Below are 18,248 nucleotides of genomic sequence, written 5' to 3'. Positions count from 1 at the left end.
AGTAAAGAAAACACTTTTTTTTTAATGGCAAAAAAAATGTCCCCAAGAAAATATAAATATAAACAAATCAAAGCTCTTTTAAAACATTTCAAACATGACAGGGTTGATCTTAGTGACAAAAACAATATAAAACCACAAAAAAACAAGGAAAACAACTTAAATTAAGGGTGTTTATAAAACATTTTTTTTACTGGTTTTAATGATTTTACTTATTTGAATTCTAATTTTATTTATGAAAAATGTAGCTTGCCACAAATGAATCATTTGTTGGTTGCCATCTTTCATGAATATGCCAAATTTAAATTTATTTTTGAGCAATGACTGTTATTGTAAAAAAATCACACTATAATGCTTAGGGATGTAAAAGAGTTCCACTCATAAAAGTGTTAAAAAAATTAATTATATATAGATTTTTTCAACACTTAAACCTTTAGCAAATCTGTCGATATAAATTGTATTTATTTTTATTCTTTTCATGTTTTATGCCCTTTTTAGTAAAGAAAACACTTTTTTTTTAATGGCAAAAAAAATGTCCCCAAGAAAATATAAATATAAACAAATCAAAGCTCTTTTAAAACATTTCAAACATGACAGGGCTGATCTTAGTGACAAAAACAATATAAAACCACAAAAAAACAAGGAAAACAACTTAAATTAAGGGTGTTTATAAAACATTTTTTTTACTGGTTTTAATGATTTTACTTATTTGAATTCTAATTTTATTTATGAAAAATGTAGCTTGCCACAAATGAATCATTTGTTGGTTGCCATCTTTCATGAATATGCCAAATTTAAATTTATTTTTGAGCAATGACTGTTATTGTAAAAAAAAAAAATCACACTATAATGCTTAGGGATGTAAAAGAGTTCCACTCATAAAAGTGTTAAAAAAATTAATTATACATAGTTTTTTTCAACACTTAAATCTCTAGCAAATCTGTCGATATAAATTGTATTTATTTTTATTCTTTTCATGTTTTATGCCCTTTTTAGTTAAGAAAACACTTTTTTTTTAATGGCAAAAACACAATATATTTATAATTTTCCCCCAGAAAATATAAATATAAACAAATCAAAGCTCTTTTAAAACATTTCAAACATGACAGGGTTGATCTTAGTGACAAAAACAATATAAAACCACAAAAAAACAAGGAAAACAACTTAAATTAAGGGTGTTTATAATTTTTTTTTTTTACTGGTTTCATGATTTTACTAATTGGAATTCTAATTTTATTTATGAAAAATGTAGCTTGCCACAAATGAATCATTTCTTGGTTGCCATCTTTCATGAATATGCCAAATTTAAATTTATTTTTGAGCAATGACTGTTATTGTAAAAAAAAAATCACACTATAATGCTTAGGGATGTAAAAGAGTTCCACTCATAAAAGTGTTTAAAAAATTAATTATAGATTTTTTCAACACTTAAACCTTTAGCAAATCTGTCGATATAAATTGTATTTATTTTTATTCTTTTCATGTTTTATGCCCTTTTTAGTAAAGAAAACACCTTTTTTTTAATGGCAAAAACACAATATATTTATAATTTCCCCCAGAAAATATAAATATAAACAAATCAAAGCTCTTTTAAAACATTTCAAACATGACAGGGTTGATCTTAGTGACAAAAACAATATAAAACCACAAAAAAACAAGGAAAACAACTTAAATTAAGGGTGTTTATAAATTATTTTTTTTACTGGTTTCATGATTTTACTAATTGGAATTCTAATTTTATTTATGAAAAATGTAGCTTGCCACAAATGAATCATTTCTTGGTTGCCATCTTTCATGAATATGCCAAATTTAAATTTATTTTTGAGCAATGAATGTTATTGTAAAAAAAAATCACACTATAATGCTTAGGGATGTAAAAGAGTTCCACTCATAAAAGTGTTAAAAAAATTAATTATATATAGATTTTTTCAACACTTAAATCTCTAGCAAATCTGTCGATATAAATTGTATTTATTTTTATTCTTTTCATTTTTTATGCCCTTTTTAGTAAAGAAAACACTTTTTTTTTAATGGCAAAAAAAATTTCCCCAAGAAAATATAAATATAAACAAATCAAAGCTCTTTTAAAACATTTCAAACATGACAGGGCTGATCTTAGTGACAAAAACAATATAAAACCACAAAAAAACAAGGAAAACAACTTAAATTAAGGGTGTTTATAAAATTTATTTTTACTGGTTTCATGATTTTACTTATTTGAATTCTGATTTTATTTATGAAAAATGTAGCTTGCCACAAATGAATCATTTCTTGGTTGCCATCTTTCATGAATATGCCAAATTTAAGATATTGTAAAATAAAAGGGGACATAAAATACAACATACGTTATACATTATTACAAAAATAAATTATTTACTTTTATAACATTAAAGTTGTCAACCATAATGTAACATTTTTATTTTAAAAATCATTAGTATATACTATTATTTATTTATATAATATATGTCAGTCATTTTACGTCAATGTTTTTATTGACATCAAATGTGTACCTTTCTGTAGCTGCACGTGTGGGAGGAAATGCCTTATATGGGCAGCTTTTTTTTTTTTTTGTTCTTCCCTGGGGGGGGGGCGGAGCTCCAGCGGGAGAGAAAGGTTGGAAGAGTCGCCCGGCAACGCGGACGTAAACAGACGGCGAGTGTCGTAAAAGCGTCTGGCAGTCTCGCAGCGGGTAAAAGAGCTCCATTGTGCTCGCAGAGCAGCGCAGGCAAGACGAGCGGAACAAGATCGTCTCCTCACCCGCCGACACCTTCGCGATACTCGGACGCAGCGGCGCGGCTGTGCCCGGCGGAGGGTGACCGCGTCCCCCCCCCCCGCCGAAAGGAGCCAGACTATGAAGAGTTAAGTGTTTATTAGTGCGGCTAGCAGGCTAGCTCGGCTACATGCACCCAGGCTGCTGCTGCTGCTGGCGCGGGAAAACCAACAAACCTCCGTCAAGCTGCTTTTTTTTTCTTCACATTTCTCCACCTTTCCTCGCCGTCTCCGCCGCCGCCGTCCACCGCAGAAGGAAACGGGCGGAAGACCGAGCGACGGTTTCCGCTCGCAATTGTCCACTCCGAGGAAGCAAGAAGTCGCTCAAGGTTGGTTTTCTTTTCTTTTCTTGCCTTGCAAGTCTTCTTCACCTTCAAGACTTAAAAAAGTCTTCTTTGCCCGACACTTTTTTTTGGCAGATATCAAATGTTATCACATGACCACCAAACGTGGAGTTTGTGCTGCAAGACTTGTAAGTCACTGCCAGCTCAAATAGTCCCAAACTTGTTCTGGTCGAACCTTTGACGTTTTATGGAGCTGGTTAGGAATCACGACACGGTAACATAAAAACGTTGTGCTGCAAAATGTTTTTTTCTGTCAAACATCTCACGGCACACCGTGGTTGAAAAACTCTTTACTAACTCATGCTCACTTCATCATCCTTTTTCTCTATCCCCCATTATTTAGGTTTGATTGATTGATTGATTGAGACTTGTATTAGTAGAGAGAGAGAGAGAGAGAGATCAGAAGGCATAAGAAAAAGAAAAAGTATCTGCATTTGATTGTTTACATTTGATTATTAGCAATCCGGAGAGGGTGTTAGTTTAGGGTTGTAACTGCCTGGAGGTGAACTTTTATTGCGCTTTTGAAGGAGGATAGGGATGCCCTTTCTTTTATACCTGTTGGGAGCGCATTCCACATTGATGTGGCATAGAAAGAGAATGAGTTAAGACCTTTGTTAGTTGGGAATCTGGGTTTAACGTGGTTAGTGGAGCTCCCCCTGGTGTTGTGGTTATGGCGGTCATTTACGTTAAGGAAGTAGTTTGACATGTACTTCGGTATCAGGGAGGTGTAGCGGATTTTATAGACCAGGCTCAGTGCAAGTTGTTCAACTCTGTCCTCCACCTTGAGCCAGCCCACTTTAGAGAAGTGGGTAGGAGTGAGGTATCATTTCAGTTGTTCATATTCATTGTTTACATCAGTGTTTTTCAACCTTTTTTTTTGAGGCAAGGCACATTTTTGTCATGAAAAAAATCCGGAGGCACACCACCAGCAGAAAACTTGATTGATTGATTGATTGATTGAGACTTTTATTAGTAGGTTGCACAGTGAAGTACATATTCCGTACAATTGACCACTAAATGGTAACACCCGAATAAGTTTTTCAACTTGTTTAAGTCGGGGTCCACTTAAAATTGATTCATGATACAGATATATACTATCATATATACTATCATCATAATACAGTCATCACACAAGATAATCACATTGAATTATTTGCATTATTTACAATCAGGGGTGTGGAGGGGGGGGGGGTATGGACATCAAGTAGTGGACATAGAGAGAGAGAGAGAGAGAGAGAGATCAGAAGGCATAAGAAAAAGAAAAAGTATCTGCATTTGATTGTTTACATTTGATTATTAGCAATCCGGGGAGGGTGTTAGTTTAGGGTTGTAGCTGCCTGGAGGTGAACTTTTATTGCGGTTTTGAAGGAGGATAGAGATGCCCTTTCTTTAATACCTGTTGGGAGTGCATTCCACATTGATGTGGCATAGAAAGAGAATGAGTTAAGACCTTTGTTAGTTCGGAATCTGGGTTTAACGTGGTTAGTGGAGCACCCCCTGGTGTTGTGGTTATGGCGGTCATTTACGTTAAGGAAGTAGTTTGACATGTACTTCGGTATCAGGGAGGTGTAGCGGATTTTATAGACCAGGCTCAGTGCAAGTTGTTTAACTCTGTCCTCCACCTTGAGCCAGCCCACTTTAGAGAAGTGGGTAGGAGTGAGGTATCATTTCAGTTGTTCATATTCATTGTTTACATCAGTGTTTTTCAACCTTTTTTTTTGAGGCAAGGCACATTTTTGTCATGAAAAAAATCCGGAGGCACACCACCAGCAGAAAACTTGATTGATTGATTGATTGAGACTTTTATTAGTAGGTTGCACAGTGAAGTACATATTCCGTACAATTGACCACTAAATGGTAACACCCCAATAAGTTTTTCAACTTGTTTAAGTCGGGGTCCACTTAAATTGATTCGTGATACAGATATATACTATCATATATACTATCATCATAATACAGTCATCACACAAGATAATCACATTGAATTATTTACATTATTTACAATCAGGGGTGTGGAGGGGGTGGGGGGTATGGACATCAAGTAGTGGACATAGAGAGGGAGAGAGATCAGAAGGCATAAGAAAAAGAAAAAGTATCTGCATTTGATTGTTTACATTTGATTATTAGCAATCCGGGGAGGGTGTTAGTTTAGGGTTGTAGCTGCCTGGAGGTGAACTTTTATTGCGGTTTTGAAGGAGGATAGAGATGCCCTTTCTTTTATACCTGTGGGGAGCGCATTCCACATTGATGTGGCATAGAAAGAGAATGAGTTAAGACCTTTGTTAGTTCGGAATCTGGGTTTAACGTGGTTAGTGGAGCACCCCCTGGTGTTGTGGTTATGGCGGTCATTTACGTTAAGGAAGTAGTTTGACATGTACTTCGGTATCAGGGAGGTGTAGCGGATTTTATAGACTAGGCTCAGTGCAAGTTGTTTAACTCTGTCCTCCACCTTGAGCCAGCCCACTTTAGAGAAGTGGGTAGGAGTGAGGTATCATTTCAGTTGTTCATATTCATTGTTTACATCAGTGTTTTTCAACCTTTTTTTTGAGGCAAGGCACATTTTTGTCATGAAAAAAATCCGGAGGCACACCACCAGCAGAAAACTTGAAACAATGTAACTCCACCAAGTCGTCGTGTCTTATTTTGAGTGTTTCGGTGTCTTCCTGTGTGTAGTGCTTTAGTTCTTGTCTTGCTTATTTTGGTGGCCCTTCCTGTTTTGCCGGTGTTTTCCTGTAGTGGCTTCATGTCTTCCTTTGAGCGCTATTCCGCGCACCTGCTTTGTGTTAGCAAGCGAGGCTATTTACGTTGTCGCTATCCTTCTTTGTGTGGACATTGTTGATTGCCACGTCACGTACGGATGTGCTTTGTAGACGCCGTAAGTTTTTGCTGTCGTCCAGCATTTTGTCTCTGTGTACTTTGTAGCCAGTTCAGTTTGACTTTTGTTTTGCATAGCCTTTTCCTTTCGTTCATTTTGGGTTTAAGCATCACATACCCTTTTTACCTGCACCCTGCCTCCCACTGTGGTCTGCATATCGGGATCACAACAAACCCATCCTCGTCTCACCCGACACATTCCGACTTTTACAAAGCAATGCTGCCACCTACTGAAATGGAGTATTACGTGGTTACCCTGCCGAGTTTTACGCAGCGCAGACACTAAGCAACGGCACATTATTGGCAGATTCTAATTATTGATTTGCCAAAAATATTTTTTGGGATAAATTAGGTGAAGTTGCATAATTTCCCACGGCACACCAGACAATATCTCACGGCACACTAGTGGTTGAAAAACACTGGTTTACATTAAACGACGACGGCAAGGTCTAACAAGTCAAATTCCAGGTGTGTGGCAGGTCAATCGGATACCTTTTGTCCAAACTTGTCCCAATTGTTTGTGCTGCAAAATGTTTATTTTTTATATTTGTCAAACCAAGCATTTTTATAACAAATAAATACAAATCATTAGTATATACTAGGGGTGTAACAGTACACAAACATTTCGGTTCGGTACGTACCTCGGTTTAGAGGTCACGGTTCGGTTCATTTTCGGTACAGTAAGTAGGGATGATGTTTGGTAAGAAATTATTGAGTTTGAGCCTATTATCGAACCGATTCTCTTATCGAGTCCAGATAGGTTGTTGTATATGGGAAAAAACACACAATATGTGGTTTAATAAAAGCTCACTTTTATTATATAAGAAAAAAATAAAATCTAATAAATAAAAAAATATTGACTGTTACCCCCCTAAAAAAAATAAAAATAAATATTGACTGTTACCCAAAGTATATTAAGTGGGATTTTTCAGAAAAAACAAATACACTACTGTTCAAAAGTTTGGGGTCACCCAAACAATTTAGTGGAATAGCCTTCATTTCTAAGAACAAGAATAGACTGTCGAGTTTCAGATGAAAGTTCTCTTTTTCTGGCCATTTTGAGCGTTTAATTGACCCCACAAATGTGATGCTCCAGAAACTCAATCTGCTCAAAGGAAGGTCAGTTTTGTAGCTTCTGTAACGAGCTAAAGTGTTTTCAGATGTGTGAACATGATTGCACAAGGGTTTTCTAATCATCAATTAGCCTTCTGAGCCAATGAGCAAACACATTGTACCATTAGAACACTGGGCCTCTATACACTTATGTAGATATTGCACCAAAAAGCAGACATTTGCAGCTAGAATAGTCATTTGCCACTTTAGCAATGTATAGAGTGTATTTCTTTCAAGTTAAGACTAGTTTAAAGTTATCTTCATTGAAAAGTACAGTGCTTTTCCTTCAAAAATAAGGACATTTACATGTGACCCCAAACTTTTGAACGGTAGTGTATATACAGTAACACAAAAACAAGCTGTCTCTCTGATCACCATAGGTGTATAAATAATAATGTGGTGTTAAATAAAATCAGTCCCTTGGGCACAAAACTGAAAATAATACAGCTCTCCAAAAAGTGCACTTCTGCTGCTATTGGAACATAACGGTTTGTTATGATGCTTTGACATTTTTGCACTTCATTTCTTTATTGAAAGAAAATTCTATGAAGAGAAAAGTTGTTTGCAAATGTGCTTACAATGCTAATAAATGAAAAGTTAAAGCTAAAAAAAGAAATACACTTTATTGAGTTGAAATATTTCTTTATAGGGGGAAAGATGTGATGTTATGAGCTAGGGAATATAACAACTACACTACCCAGCATGCAACGGGAGTGACGAGCATGCGCGGTAGCCCCGAAAAGTGTTGTTGCATGTCGCCACCCGGCAGCTAAGAATGAGGTTATGAGCACGCTGTGAAAGTAAACGTCAAGAACTCCGCCAACACGCCTCGTCTGCATTATTTATAATTAGACAGACAACACATACACAGTGTGATTTTGTAACGTTTACAAGGAAAGAAAAACAAAAGTTCAAAAAGGGAGATGTGTTGTATATATATGTATGTGCTGCAGTGTTGTATATATATGTATGTGCTGCAGTGTTGTATATATATATGTATGTGCTGCAGTGTTGTATATATATGTATGTGCTGCAGTGTTGTATATATATGTATGTGCTGCAGTGTTGTATATATATGTATGTGCTGCAGTGTTGTATATATATGTATGTGCTGCAGTGTTGTATATATATGTATGTGCTGCAGTGTTGTATATATATGTATGTGCTGCAGTGTTGTATATATATGTATGTGCTGCAGTGTTGTATATATATGTATGTGCTGCAGTGTTGTATATATATGTATGTGCTGCAGTGTTGTATATATATGTATGTGCTGCAGTGTTGTATATATATGTATGTGCTGCAGTGTTGTATATATATGTATGTGCTGCAGTGTTGTATATATATGTATGTGCTGCAGTGTTGTATATATATGTATGTGCTGCAGTGTTGTATATATATGTATGTGCTGCAGTGTTGTATATATATGTATGTGCTGCAGTGTTGTATATATATGTATGTGCTGCAGTGTTGTATATATATGTATGTGCTGCAGTGTTGTATATATATGTATGTGCTGCAGTGTTGTATATATATGTATGTGCTGCAGTGTTGTATATATATGTATGTGCTGCGGTTGTTTTAAGAAGGTTGCGACAGCTGCCGTAAAGGAGGTGCGTTGCTAGCCTGGTTGCTATGTTTCCGGTTGGTGGTAAATGTGTTGGTCATGTGTTTGTACCCTGCTCAAATCTGTCAGTAAAGTTATTCATTGGATTATAGCTTTTGTTTTGAACTTTATTACACCTTAAAGCGTTTTTTCCGGTCCATTGTTTTTCCTGCTTTCGCTATCTGCGCCTAATGACTGAGCTACGTGACGTCATTTCTTGCGATGTCTCACGGGGCATTTCTGGTCGGGACGGGATTCGTTCCGAGGGATTCCAATAAAGAATCAACTCTTTTTCTTTACTATAGTGGTCTCGATAACGGGTACCGGTTCTCAAAAAGGGATTTGAGTCCGAGGACTCGGTTGTTTTCTTATCGAACAAGCGGGAAAACCGGTTTGGAGTATCATCCCTAACAGTAAGTAAACAAAATATAAATGTTTGGGTTATTTATTTACCAAATTTGCAAAATCTTCCACCAAAAATGTTTCTTAGTGTAATATTTGATGTGAAGTAATGGGAACCTTGGATAGGTCAATCATTAATAATAACATTGATTTTGATTCAATATTATGTTTTCAGCAATGACAGTTTGAAAGAAAGAAAAAATTGCTTTGTTTTATTAGTCAACATTGCAACTTTTTCTAAATTACATTTAACCTTTTAAGCTTTTTTATTTCACTTTTATGTTTTTGTTTATTTGAATAGTATTTTTAGAATGTGCCGTGGGCCTTTAAAGGCCTACTGAAATGATTTTTTTAAATTTAAACGGGAATAGCAGATCCATTCTATGTGTCATACTTGATCATTTCGCGATATTGCCATATTTTTGCTGAAAGGATTTAGTAGAGAAAATCGACGATAAAGTTCGCAACTTTTGCTCGCTGATAAAAAAAAGCCTTGCCTGTAGTGGAAGTAGCGTGACGTCACAGGAGCTAGTATTCCTCACAATTCCCCGTTGTTTACAATGGAGCGAGAGAGATTCGGACCGAGAAAGTGATGATTACCCCATTAATTTGAGCGAGGATGAAAGATTCGTAGATGAGGAACGTTACAGTGAAGGACTTGAGTGCAGTGCAGGACGTATCTTTTTTCACTCTGACCGTAACTTAGGTACAAGCTGGCTCATTGGATTCCACACTCTCCTTTTTCTATTGTAGATCACGGATTTGTATTTTAAACCACCTCAGATACTATATCCTCTTGAAAATGAGAGTCCAGAACGCGAAATGGACATTCAGTGCCTTTTATCTCCACGACAATACATCGGCGAAATGCTTTAGCTACGAGCTAACGTGATAGCATCTTGCTTTAACTGCATATAGAAACAAAAGAAATAAACCCCTGACTGGAAGGATAGATAGAAAATCAACAATACTATTAAACCGTGGACATGTAAATACACGGTTAATGCTTTCCAGGCTGGCGAAGGTTAACAATGCTGTGCTAACGACGCCATTGAAGCTAACTTAGCAACCAGACTGCACAGAGCTATGATAAAAACATTAGCTCTCCACCTACGCCAGCCAGCCCTCATTTGCTCATCAACACCCGTGCTCACCTGCGTTCCAGCAATCGGCAGAAGGACGAAGGACTTCACCCGATGCGTTTGGCGGCCCGGAGACGTAGGAAGTCAAGGTGAGGTCGGCGGCTAGCGCTCCAACAAAGTCCTCCTGCTTGTGTTGCTGTAGTCCGCTGCTAATACACCGATCCCACCTACAACTGTCTTCTTTGCAGCCTTCATTGTTCATTAAACAAATTGCAAAAGATGTCCAGAATACTGTGGAATTATGAAATGAAAACAGAGCTTTTTGTATAGGATTCTACGGGTACCATAACTTCCGTTACTCTGACTTCGTCACGCGCATACGTCATCATACCGCGACGTTTCAGCCGGATATTTCCCGGGAATTTTAAAATGTCACTTTATAAGTTAACCCGGCCGTATTGGCATGTGTTGCAATGTTAAGATTTCATCATTGATATATAAACTATCAGACTGCGTGGTCGCTAGTAGTGGCTTTCAGTAGGCCTTTAAAGCAATGACTAAAGTGTCTATTTTAAAGAAAGAAAAGTGCTACAAAAAAAACAATGAACCTTGTTTACGTAATAAAAAACAGTTAAAATAGCGGCAATGAAAACACAAAATCAAACTTTCAGAAAAAAGAAAATGATTTAGTGATGTTTAAGAAGCTGCACACTGATTTATTGATTATTGATTAACTCTTGGCAGTGTTAGCACTCTAATAGACTCAAAGTGTACAATTTGATCTTTGAATCACTCTTGAAATGTTGGCTATTTAATAGATTGTATGTTTAATCTTGTGATGCCTACACGTTGGTGTTGGTGAAAGTGTCTTTTTATGCATTGCAAATTAAAACTGCTTTAAAAAGTACTTGAATTACAAAGTTTAGCTGGCTGACTTTTGGCTAAAATTATAGTTATTTTTTCACACAACTTGCTCTCACGCTTGTTAGCGAGCTAGCAAGGTAGAAGCTAACGCTCTTTACCGAGGTTGACGTCCTTCCTCCGGATGTCCGACATCGCGTCTTTTAAATGCTGGTGTATCACAGACGTGCTGACATAAAAACTAAATGAGCGAGATATTCATGTTTTGAACAAGAATATCCTCACACTTTACATGTTAGCACTGGCAATGTTTATGCTAGTGTCAGGTTCAAACACCAATGACATCTATTAAACAGACAAGAAGCAAGGAATCAGGCAGAGACAGAGTTACATTTTACTCATGAGGAGAGACGTATTGGGCCGTACGCTCAGTTACAGTTCCAACCTGCGCTCTAAGGCATAGCCCACGTTCTCCTCTATTTATTCGGGAGGTCCCTGGTTACATCACTGAGGCTGCTTCTGAAGGAAGGGGGGGTAGTTAGACACAATATAAGATTATTCAGAAATGGAAATGTGCTGACACTCGTGATATCGCCCTGTCTCTGCTTTCTCTGCGTCGAGGTACTCGATGTTCGCCCTCGGCAGTCTGCAGGCCGGGTCTGGACACAAACACTGACACGAGACGACTCGCAATCCGAGATTGCAAGTTGTCCCTTTGCACGGATAGAAAAGTACAACTTCAGGACAATTGATAATAACTATAGCAACGGCCTTTAAGCATAAGAGTTGTGTGATAATTTACACATAATTATTCTAACAGCTAGTAACGGAAAAACACGAGTGATGACGTCACAATTGTCCACAAATATAATTTCCACAGACAATTACTCGTCGGTTGGCTTCTGCTGCAAAGAAACCACAGCAGGCTGCTGCTTTACATTCACACGCTTTGCATTTGCATGCTTTCTTACAAATGTGCTCAGTAACTATGGAGATGTTGTTTTTGTTGGGCAGTAATTGTTGAAATATTATTAATATATCGGTCGATATTGATAGTTATTGACATTTTTCATGACTTATGAAAAATAAGGAGCAGGAGAAACATATATTTGATTATAAATGTAACTTCCTGTGATTATAATCCCTCAGCTATCAAGGCAGAAAGGAAATGTCAACACAAGCATGGAAAACAATGTCAACAAAATAGTCAAATCACATTGAACACTTAATAAGATCTTAACAATAACAGAAATAACGGCTGTGTAACATTAATTTGCCCTGTTATTCTTATTTACCTATGGAAATATTTTTTTGTTATGCAGTAATTGTTTAAATATTATTAACATATCGGTCGATGTTAATAATTATTTACATTTTTTATGACTTATGAAAAATAAGGAGCAGTAGAAAAATATATTTGATTATAAAAGTAACTTCCTGTGATTATAATCCCTCAGCTATCAAGGCAGAAAGGAAATGTCAACACAAATAAGGAATATGTAAGAAATGTTTCATAAAGTGTAATAAAATAGTGCAAAGTGTGAAAATGTAAACATAGAGAAACCTGTAATAACTATTTTCTGCAGGTTTAGTGGCAGGAAATAACGGCTGTGTAACATTAATTTGCCCTGTTATTCTTATTTAACTATGGAAATGAGTTTTTGTTATGCAGTAATTGTTTAAATATTATTTATATATCGGTCGATATTGATGATTATTGACATTTTTTATGACTTATGAAAAATAAGGACCAGGAAAATATTATTATTTATTATAAAAGTAACTTCCTGTGATTATAATCCCTCAGCTATCAAGGCAGAAAGGAAATGTCAACACAAGCATGGAAAACAATGTCAGCAAAATAGTAAAACAACATTGAACACTTAACAATAAGATCTTAAAAATAAGGAATATGTAAGAAATGCTTCATAAAGTGTAAGAAAATAGTGCAAAGTTTGAAAATGTAAACAGAGAGAAACCTGAGAACTATTTTCTGCAGGTTTAGTGGCAGGAAATAACGGCTATCTATGGAAATTATTTTTTGTTATGCAGTAATAGTTGAAATATTATTAATATGTCGGTCGATATTGATAATTATTGACATTTTTTATGACCTATGGACAATAAGGAGCAGGAGAATATTTATTATAAAAGTAACTTCCTGTGATTATAATCCCTCAGCTGTCAAGGCAGAAAGGAAATGTCAACACAAGCGTGGAAAACAATGTCAACAAAATAGTAAAACAACATTGAACACTTAACAATAAGATCTTAAAAATAAGGAATATGTAAGAAATGCTTCATAAAGTGTAAGAAAATAGTGCAAAGAGTGGAAATATAAACATAGAGAAACCTGAGAAGAACTATTTTCTGCAGGTTTAGTGGCAGGCAGTGACAGCTGTGCTCTAAAGGGTGAGCTAAGGTGTGTGGTATTAGCGGTCTTGCCTGGCATAATTTACATACCACATTGGTCTGACTACGGTTCCTTTTAAAAAAACATTTAAAAAAAGTGCCATACTGTCTAGCCAACAATCTAAAGATGGAATTGATAGAATGGACTACCAACAGAATTGACAAGAAGCACAAGTTTGGGAGAACGAATGTTTGCTGCCGGGTACATGAGAGACTTTTGGGAGAAGAGGCGGGTCCTGTGCCGGTCACTACTTCCTGCCCAGGACGTGGAAGATATCTATTTGGAACTGTGATACCAGGACATCAGCATCGCTCTGCTCTATTGACACTATTGACACCCTGTGGGCACTCAGACCCGACGTCCTTGGAATTAAATCGCAAATTGGAATAACATCTCGGAGAAGTTCTCCGCTCTGCAAGGCGAAATCGAGATCCATTTGAGAGCCAGAATGGACAATCGGATCGGACAAATCCATTTGAATGTGAGTCAAACACGTGACAACAAGATGGCGCATCCAAACTTGATAGTTGATACTGTTACCTGATTGGCTGTTAGAGTGTCACGCCCACTGATCAGTGATCACTTCCTGTTGCTCGGTTACCAGAGAGTGAGTGTCTTTGTTCATGCAACCAACCTTGCTTCCATACTTCCGCTTTCTTCTGACGAAGAAGAAAAAACGGTATCGAACAATTTATCGACGCATTTTGTTATTAATATCAATTACGTGTTTATTTCTACATGTATTGATATTGTTTTATCGCCCAGCCCTATCATAACAACCCTAATTTGAATTTAATCTGGAAATATAAAATTGAGAAAAAAATATGTTTTTGGTCCTTTTTTTCCATTTCTGCTGACTGTTCATTTTAATTTTTCTTACATAAAATTAAAATCTTTTTAAAAAAAAAAATCTTATTGCAGAGACTTTGGCTTCCAAATTAGATTTTTTGCCTCGGTAGAGGAAGAAAAGTGTGTCGTTGCCCTCAAAAGAGAATCATTTTGGTAGAAATGGGTTTGAATCGCAATTGAATGTACTGTAAATGCCGGACTATAAAACCGCTGTTTTTTCCCCTACGCTTTGAACCCTGCGGCTTATAAAACGGTGCAGCTAATTTTTGGATTTTTCTTCGCCGACGTCCATGACACAAATAGTTTTCATTAAACACACGCAAAGACACTTAATTGGTGTGTTATTGTTTGTGCTATGGCGCCGTCTTTTGCACGAGTTTGCGCGCTGCTGGGTGAATGTGAATTCCCGCTGTTTAAAGCTTTCAAGTGCCGTTTCGCCTTCTGGCCATCCATAGCGGTTCTACTCATACGTATCATTCATTCATCACTCCAAGCAACGTTTGTAAGTTTTACAATATAACAAACAATTCTTACTTACTAAAGCACATGTGTGATGTCTGTGGGAGTGTTTTCATGTATATTTGTACGTGCTATTATAATGTAATCAAGCTAGCGTCGTTAGTATGAACTAATATGCTAACACGTGTCTGTGTTAGTATTATTAACTTATTATTTTAGACGAGTTCACTCGGGTGAATGTGAATTCCCGCTGTTTAAAACTTTCAACCGGAAGCACGAGTGCCGTTCCGCCTTCTAGCCATCCATAGCGTTTCTACTCGTATGGATTCTTCGTTCATCGCTCCAAGCAACGTTTGTAAGTTTTAAAATACAACTAAAACAATTCTCGCTTACTAAAGCGTCCCGTGTGTGACGTCTGTAGGAGTGTTTTCATGCAGATTTGTACCTGCTAGCGTCATTAACATTAGCTAATATGCTAACACGTTTACGAGTGTCTGTGTTAGTATTATTAACTTACGTTCTTTTTGTATTGTTTCACTTTCACAGATTCCTCAGTAAATTCACCAAAACGTCAGCGTGGAGTTATTGAGTCTGTTTAGCTGATTGGAGAGCTAGCTTGCGCAGCTCGTGGGTCCATGACCATGACTTCTGTTTTGTTTGATCAGCCGTTTTACTGCCCTGTTACATACACTGCTTGGAAATAATTAACACAGAATATTTCTGTGTAAATAACACATTTCACAACGTATATATCTGTGACTTATAGTTCGGTGTGGCTTATATATGGAAAATATTTTTTTCTTCTAAAATGTAGTGGGTGTGGCTTATATACTGGTGCGCTTTATAGTCCGGAAAATAGACTGACAACAATCCATGGCCTGTGGTTGTATTTATAACTTCAACAGTGGTGACACAAAGACTTCTTGGTCGTAGTTTGCTTGTTTACAAACATGCCGGAGGAGGACTAAACAATTCCATACCGTTTGTCTAAAACACATCTGGAGGGTGACACCTTTTTTTAATTTGCCGTTACTAAGCTTGAAACGTCACTTTTAAAATGCAGGGCATACCTTTGAGAGCCTCCGCAAGGTTTATGTGTCAGTTTGAAAGAGATCTGTTAGGATTAGTAGAGTTCCTGTGAGAGGACAACCAGGCTGGTACTTGGTGGGACCGGAGTCTTCCATCCGGAGCGTGAAACGTAACCGTCCCTGACGTCCGTCCACTGCCGCCTGCACTTTCTCTACTGAGGGTTTTTTCTTTCTTCTCCGATCAAACATTATTGACTCCCCCGGTCGATGACCTTGGCAGCCGGGGTTTTGGGAAGGCTGAAGTCTGGTCTGATCTTCCGGCAAACGTGGTTTGGACTCTGTGGTCGGGGTCTGGGAAGACTTGGTGTTGCGGTTCTTTGGGCACACCTTGACGTAGCCGTCCACGTCCTTGCAGACTCCACGGTACACCACGGTGTACCAGGCCGGCACCCACCATGTCAAGAAACCGTATGTGCGAACATAAAAACAACTTGACAACATCCGACTTTTGTTTTTAATACTTTAAACGCAATAATTGTCCTCTGACTGTCCTTTTGTCCAAAGGTATGTGCTTTTCATTGCTCAGTGGCAGGGATGTAACGGTATCAAAATCTCACAATGTACCAGAACTTGCAATTCCGGTACTGCCGGTACGGAACTGAAATGCTTAAATGTCCAGGGTGAGTGGAGTGTGTGGGTGTTGGAACGCTTTGAATCGGGTGAGAAATGTGGGATATACAGAGGTTTGTATACTGCCCATTCATTTTCAATGGGGGGAAATTCCTGGTAATTCTGGGTAATCAGATAATTTAACCGGGAAACATTATGGCTTAAATGTTTTGGGTGAGTGGAGTGTGTGGATGTTGGATCGGTTTGAATCGCTTGAGAAATGTGGGATATGGAGAGGTTTGTATATTGCCCATTCATTTTCAATGGGGGAAATTCCTGGTAATTAAAGGTAATCAGGAAATTTGACTGGGAAACATTATGACTTGACTGTCCAGGGTTAGTGGAGTGTGTGGATGTTGGAACGATTCGAATCGGGTGAGAAATGTGGGATATACAGAGGTTTGTATACTGCCCATTCATTTTCAATGGGGGGAAATTCCTGGTAATTCTGGATAATCAGATAATTTAACCGGGAAACATTATGGCTTAAATGTTTTGGGTGAGTGGAGTGTGTGGATGTTGGATCGGTTTGAATCGGTTGAGAAATGTGTGATATGGAGAGCTTTGTATATTGCCCATTCATTTTCAATGGGGGAAATTCCTGGTAATTAAAGGTAATCAGGAAATTTGACCGGGAAACATTATGGCTTAAATGTCCAGGGTGAGTGGAGTGTGTGGATGTTGGAACGCTTTGAATCGGGTGAGAAATGTGGGATATACAGAGGTTTGTATATTGCCCATTCATTTTCAATGTGGGGAAATTCCGGGTAATCAGATAATTTAACCGGGAAACATTATGGCTTAAATGTTTTGGGTGAGTGGAGTGTGTGGATGTTGGATCGATTTGAATCGCTTGAGAAATGTGGGATATGGAGAGCTTTGTATATTGCCCATTCATTTTCAATGGGGAAATTCCTGGTAATTAAAAGTAATCAGGAAATTTGACCGGGAAACATTATGGCTTAAATGTCCAGGGTGAGTGGAGTGTGTGGATGTTGGAACCATTCAAATCGCTTGAGAAATGTGGGGTATGGAGAGCTTTGTATACTGCCCATTCATTTTCAATGGGAGAAAGTTCCTGGTAATTCCCGGTATTCAGGGAATTTAACCGGGAAACATTATGGCTTGAAAGTCCAGGGTGAGTGGGGTGTGTGGATGTTGGATCGGTTTGAATCGCTTGAGAAATGTGTGATATGAAGAGGTTTGTATATTGCCCATTCATTTTCAATGGGGGAAATTCCTGGTAATTAAAGGTAATCAGGAAATTTGACCGGGAAACATTATGGCTTAAATGTCTTGGGTGAGTGGAGTGTGTGGATGTTGGAACCATTCAAATCGCTTGAGAAATGTGGGGTATGGAGAGCTTTGTATACTGCAACACTCGTTAAAGACTCGGTGCGTCATAACGTGTGTTACCGCAACACTCGTTAACACACGTTATGATGCACCGTGTCTTTAACGAGTCAAAGACACGGTGCATCATAACATGTGTTACCGCAACACTCGTCAAAGACATGGTGCGTCATAACATGTGTTACTGCAACACTCGTCAAAGACACGGTGCATCATAACATGTGTTACCGCAACACTCGTCAAAGACATGGTGCGTCATAACATGTGTTACCGCAACACTCGTCAAAGACATGGTGCGTCATAACATGTGTTATTGCAACACTCGTTAAAGACGCGGTGCATCATAACATGTGTTACCGCAACACTCGTCAAAGACATGGTGCGTCATAACATGTGTTACTGCAACACTCGTCAAAGACATGGTGCGTC

At 37.7% G+C, this 18,248-nt stretch overlaps 1 protein-coding gene across 1 annotated transcript in view; it reads left to right on the top strand.

Annotated features, from left to right (window-relative positions):
- Positions 1 to 2,596: 2,596 nt before the first annotated feature.
- The window catches only part of LOC133630269 (divergent protein kinase domain 2A), a 482,954-nt gene continuing 467,302 nt past the window's right edge, over positions 2,597 to 18,248 (top strand). The window contains exon 1 of the mRNA XM_062021750.1: positions 2,597 to 3,095. The gene's annotated coding sequence lies outside the window, so the exon portion shown is untranslated. The remainder of the gene's footprint in view (positions 3,096 to 18,248) is intronic.

Source organism: Entelurus aequoreus, linkage group LG15 (assembly GCF_033978785.1).
Source record: "Entelurus aequoreus isolate RoL-2023_Sb linkage group LG15, RoL_Eaeq_v1.1, whole genome shotgun sequence".
Lineage (NCBI taxonomy): Eukaryota > Metazoa > Chordata > Actinopteri > Syngnathiformes > Syngnathidae > Entelurus > Entelurus aequoreus.
The sequence above is the reverse complement of the archived record's forward strand: the minus strand, read 5'-3'. Positions and strand labels throughout refer to the sequence as shown.